Raw genomic sequence first — 6,844 nt, 5'->3', positions numbered from 1 at the left:
TCAAAGAGACAAGCCATCTGCAGGTGAAACTCCCTTGGCTCCCTGTGCGCCTACCTGGCTGCTGACTGCCCAAGCCCCCAAGCAGTAGGAGGGAGAAGCTGGGGCCGGGAGAGGGACAGTGCAAGAGCAGGGAAATTGCTCCAAGGCCGCTGTGGTCACTGCAGTGTGGAGGAGTCTGTTGCCCACCTCAGTCTGCAGAGATCAAACCCTGAGCCTTTGGAGTGGGAACACTGACTCCAAGAACCTAGCCTACCAGAGAACTAATCTTAGGGAGTATCAAATAGTGAGAACTCACACAAAGGTAACCACTTGAATCAAGACCTGGCATCACCCAACCACCCTTAGCACCCTGTGCAGGACACCTCATCTAAACAACAAACAAGACAAAAATGCAAACCCAATCATCAGCAGACAGGAGTACCACCTCACTCAGCCTTGCCCATCAGAGGGAAAACAAGCAAACAAGCAAAAACTCAGCACAAATCTCACCCTATACAAAGCTCACACAAACCACTGAACCAAGCTTAGGAGGGCAGAAACCAAAAGGAAGAAAGAATTCAACTTTCCTTGAAGACTGAGGAAAGGAGACCTCAAACACAGTAACGTAAAAAAAAAAAAAAAGACAAGGTAGAGAAATACTGCACAAATGAAGGAACAAACTAGAAACACAGAGGTCCAAATAAATGAAGAGGAAATAGGCAAACTACGGGAAACAAAATTCAGAATAATGATAGCAAATATGATCAAAAACATTGAAAACAAAATGGAGAAATTACAAGAATCAATTAACAAAGACCTAGGAGAATTAAAGAATAAACATACAGAGACAAACAACACAATTACAACAAAACATACTCTAGAAGGAATCAATAGCAGAATATCTGAAGCAAAAGAATGAATCAGTGAGCTGGAAGATAAAGGGTGGAAATAACTTCTGAAGAGCAGAATAAAGTAAAAAGAATGAAGAGAGCTGAGGACAGTCTCAGAGACCTCTGGGACCATATCAAATGCACCAACATCAAAATTATAGGGGTCAGAAGAAGAAGAGAAAAAGAAAGGGTATGAGAAAATTTTTGAAGAGATTATAGTTTAAAATTTCCCCACGTGGAAAAGGAAATAGCCAATCAAGTCCAAGAGGCACAAAAAGTCCCATACAGGATAAACCCAAGGAGAAACACACCAAGACACATATTAATCAAACTAATAAAGACTAAACACAAAAATAGAATATTAAAAGACTAAACACAAAGAAAGAATTTTTAAATAATATCAAATTAACAAAGACTAAACACAAAGAAAGAATATTAAAATGGAGAAGGAGCAAGTAATACAAGGGATACCCCATATTCTTAACAGCTGATATTTCAGCAGAAACTCTGCAGGCCAGAAGGGAATGGTAGGACATATTTAAAGTACTGAAAGGGAATAATCTACAACCACGATTATTGTACCCAGCAAGGATCTCATTCAAAATTAATGGAAAAATACAGACAAGCAAAAGTTAAGAGAATTCAGTACCGCCAAACCAGCTTTATAACAAATGTTAAACAGACTTATATAGTCAAGAAATACAACAGAAGAAAAAAAATCTACAAAATCAACCCCAAACAATTAGAAAATGGCAATAGGAACATATATATCACTAATTACTTTAAATGTAAATGGATTAAATGCTCCAACCAAAAGACACAGACTGGCTGAACGGATACAAAAACAAGATCCAAATATATGCTGTCTACAAGAAACAAACTTCAGACCTAAAGACACATATAGACTGAAAGTGAAAGGATGGAAAAATATAAATGGGAAGCAAAAGAAAGCTGGAGTAGCAATCCTCAAATCAGATAAAGCAGACCTTAAAATAAAGAATATTACAAGAGATAAGGAAGGAGACAACAGATGTATCAAGGGATCAATCCAAGAGAAAGACATAACTATTATAAATATTTATGCACCCAACATAGGAACACCTCAATACCTAAGGCAAACACAAACAGACATAAATGGAGAAACTGACAGTAACAAAATAAAGTAGGAGACTATAACACTCCACTGACACCAAAGGACAGATCATCAAAACAGAAAATTAATAAGGAAACACAAGCCTTAAATGACATATTAGATGAGATGGATCTCATTGATATCTTCAGGACATTCCAAATGCAGAAGAATACACCTTCCTTTCAAGTGCACATGAAACGTTCTCCAGGATAGACCACATCTTGAGTCACAAATCAAACCTCAGTAAATTTAAGAAAATTGAAATCATATCAAACATCTTCTCCAACTACAACACTATGAGACTAGGTATCAGTTACAAGAAAAAAAAAAAAAACTGTAAGAAACACAAATACATGGATATTAAACAACATGTTTCTAAATAACCAACAGGTTGCTGTAGAAATCAAAAGGGAAATAAAAAAATTTTATAGAAAAAAATGACAATGAGACCATGACAACTCAAAACCTATGGGATGCAGCAAAAATAGTTCTAAGAAGGAAGTTTATAGCAATACAATCTTACCTCAAAAAACAAGAAAACATAGAATAGACAACCTAACTTTACACCTAAAGCAACAGAAAAAAGAAGAAGGAAAAAAAATCCAAAATTAGTGGAAGGAAAGAAATCATAAAGATCCGAGCAGAGATAAGTGAAAAAGAATGAAAGAAACAATAGTAAAGAATAAAACTAAAACCTGGTTCTTTGAGAAGATAAACAAAATTGACACACCCTTAGCCAGACTCATCAAGAGAAAAAGAGAGAAGAATCAAATCAACAAAATTAGAAATGAAAAAGGAGAGGTTACAACAGACAGCACAGAAATACACAGGATTATAAAAGACTATTATGAACAACTATATGGAAATAAAATAGATAATCTGGAAGAAATGGACAGATTCTTAGAAAAGTTCCATCTTCCAAGACTGAACCAGGTAGAAATAGAAATTATAAAGTGAAAGTGAAGTCGCTCAGTCCTGTCCGACTCTTTGTGACCCCATGGACTGTAGCCTACCAGGCTCCTCCCTCCATGGGATTCTCCAGGCAGGAGTACTGGAGTAGGTTGCCATTTCCTTCTCCAGGGGATCTTTCCCACCCAGGGATCGAACCCGGGTCTCCTGCATTCCAGGCAGATGCTTTAACCTCTGAGCCACCAGGTAAACAACCCAATTAAAAACACTGAAATTGAAACTGTGATCAAAAATCTCTCAAAAAACAAAAGCCCAGGACCAGATGCCTTCACAGGAGAATTCTAGCAAACATTTAAAGAAGAGCTAATGCCTATCCTTATAAAACTCTTTTTAAAAATTGCAGAGTAAGGAACACTTCCAAATTCATTCTATGAGGCCACCATCACCCTGATACCAAAACCAGACAAAGACAACACCAAAAAACAAAACGACAGGCCGATATCACTGATGAACATAGATGCAAAAATCCTCAACAAAATTTTAGCAAACAGAATTCAGCAACACATCAAAAAGCTCATACAATATAATCAAATTTGGTTTATTCCAGGGATGCAAGAATTCTTCGATATATGGGAATCAATCAATGTGATACACTATATTAACAAATTGAAAGATAAAACCATATGATCATCTCAATAAATGCAGAAAAAGCCTTTGACAAAATTCAGCACTTATTTATGATTAAAACCCTTCAAGAAGTGGGCATAGAAGGAACCTACCTCAACATAGTAAAGGCCATATATGATAAGCTTACAGCAAACATTATTCTCAATCATGAAAAACTGAAAGCATTTGCCATAAGATCAAGAACAAGACAAGGGTGTCCACTTTTGGCACTACTATTCAACGTAGTTCTGGAAGTCCTAGCAACAGGAATCAGAGAAGAAAATGAAATAAAAGGAACCCAGGTCAGAAAAGAAGAAGTAAAGCTCTCACTGTTTGCACATGACATGATACTGTACATAGAAAATCCTAAAGATAGTATCAGAAAATTACTAATCAGTGAATTTAGCAAAGTTGCAGGATATACAATCAATACACAGAAATCACTTGTATTTCTATATACTAACAATTAAAAAATCAGAAAGACCAATTAAGGAATCAATTCCATTCACCATTGCAACAAAAAGAATTAAATATCTAGGAATAAACTTACCTAAGGAGAGAAAAGAACTGTACACAAAAAATTATAAGACACTAATGAAAGACATCAAGATGACATAAGCAGATGGAGAGATATTCCATGTTCCTGGGTAGGAAGAATCAATATTGTGAAAATGACTATACTACCAAATGCAATCTACAGATTTAATGCAATCCCTATCAAATTACCAATGGCATTTTTCACAGAACTAAAACAAAAAAATTTCACAATTCATATGGAAACAAAAAAGACCCCAAATAGCCAAAGGAGTCTCGAGAAAGAATGGAGATGGAGGAATCAGACTTCCTGACTTCAGGTTATACTACAAAGCTACAGTCATCAAGACAGTATATTACTGGCACAAAAACAGAAATATAGACCAATGGAACAAGATAGACAGCCCAGAAGTAAATCTATGCACCTATGGGTACCTTATTTTTGACAAAGGAGGCAAGAATATACAATGGGGCAAAGATAGCATCTTCAATAAATGGTGCTGGGAAAACTGGGCAATCCATTCCAGTACTATTGCCTGGAAAATCCCATAGACAGAGGAGCCTGGTAGGCTACAGTCTGTGGGGTTGCAAAGAGTTGGACACCACTGAACAACTACACTTTACACACATGTAAAATAATGAAATTAGAACACTTTCTAACACCATACACAAAGATAAACCCAAAATGGATTAAAGACCTAAATGTAAGAACAGAAACTATAAAACTCTTAGAGGAAAACACAGGCAGAACACTCGATGACATAAATCAAAGCAAGATCCTCTATAACCCACCTCCTAGAGTAACAGAAATAAAAACAAAAGTAAACAAGTGGGACCTGATTAAACTTAAAAGCTGTTGCACAGCAAAGGAAACTATAAGCAAGGTGAAAACCCTCAGAATGGGAGAAAATAATAGCAAATGAAACAACTGACAAATGATTAATTTCCAAAATATACAAGCAACTCACACAACTCAATACCAGAAGAACAAACAACCCAATCAAAAAGTGGCTGCTGCTGCTAAGTCACTTCAGTCGTGTCTGACTCTGTGTGACCCCATAGATGGCAGCCCACCAGGTTCCCCCGTCCCTGGGATTCTCCAGGCAAGAACACTGGAGTGGGTTGCCATTTCCTTCTCCAATGCATGAAAGTGAAAAGTGAAAGTCAAGTTGCTCGGTCGTATCCAACTCCTAACGACCCCATGGACTGCAGCCCACCAGGCTCCTCCATCCATGGGATTTTCCAGGCAAGAATACTGGAGTGGGGTGCCATTGGGGAAAAAGACCTAAACAGACATTTCTACATAGAAGACATACAGATGGCTCACAACACATGAAGAGATGCTCAACATGGCTCATTATTAGAGAAATGCAAATCAAAACCACAATGAGATATCACCTCATGCCTGTCAGAATGGCCATCATCAAAAAGTCTACAAACAATAAATGCTGAAAAGGGTGTGGAGAAAAGGGAATACTCTTGCACATTTGGTGGGAATGTAAATTGATACAGCCACTATGGAAGATGTATGGAGATTCTTTAAAAAACTAGGAATAAAACCACCATATGACCCAGCAATCCCACTCCTAGGTATATACCCTGAGGAAACCAAAATTAAAAGAGACACATGTATCCCATTGTTCATTGCAGCACTAATTACAACATCCAGGACATGGAAACAACCTAGATGTCTATCAACAGATGAATGGATAAAGAAGTAGTGGTATATATACGGAATATTACTCAGCCATAAAAAGGAACACATTTGAGTCAGTTCCCCAAGGTGGATGAACCTAGAACCTATTATATAGAGTGAAGTGAGTCAGAAAGAGAAAGATAAATACCATATTCTAACACATTTATAAAGAATCTAGAAAAATGGTAATTAAGAATTTATTTACAGGGCAACAATGGAGAAACAGACATAGAGAATAGACCTATGGACACGGGGAGAGAGGAGGAGAGGGTGAGATGTATGGAAAGGGTAATATGGAAACTTACATTGCCATATGTAAAATAGATAGCCAATGGGGATTTGCTGTATGGCTCAGGAAACTCAAACAGCGGCTCTGTATCAACCTAGAGGGCTGGGATGGGGAGGGAGGTGGGAGGGAGTGTCAAAAGGGAGGGGATATATGTATACCTATGGCTGATTCATCTGCTGGATCATGGAAAAAGCAAGAGAGTCCCAGAAAAACATCTATTTCTGCTTTATTGACTGTGTGGATCACAATAAACTGTGGAAAATTCTGAAAGAGACGGGAATGCCAGACCACCTGACCTGCCTCTTGAGAAATCTGTATGGAGGTCAGGAAACAAGAGTTAGAACTGGACATGGAACAACAAACTGGTTTCAAATAGGAATAGGAGGACGTCAAGGCTGTATATTGTTACCCTGCTTATTTAACTTATATGCAGAGTACATCATGAGAAACGCTGGACTGGAAGAAACACAAGCTGGAATCAAGATTTCCAGGAGAAATATCAATAACCTCAGATATGCAGATGACACCACCCTTATGGCAGAAAGTGAAGAGGAACTAAAAAGCCTCTTGATGAAAGTGAAAGTGGAGAGTGAAAAAGTTGGCTTAAAGCTCAACATTCAGAAAACGAAGATCATGGCATCCGGTCCCATCACTTCATGGGAAATAGATGGGGAAACAGTGGAAACAGTGTCAGACTTTATTTTAGGGGGCTCCAAAATCACTGCAGATGGTGACTGCAGCCATGAAAT

The sequence above is a fragment of the Bison bison genome, unplaced genomic scaffold (genome assembly GCF_000754665.1).
Source record: "Bison bison bison isolate TAMUID 2011002044 unplaced genomic scaffold, Bison_UMD1.0 scf7180017864508, whole genome shotgun sequence".
Lineage (NCBI taxonomy): Eukaryota > Metazoa > Chordata > Mammalia > Artiodactyla > Bovidae > Bison > Bison bison.
Note: the sequence above shows the minus strand (reverse complement) of the source record.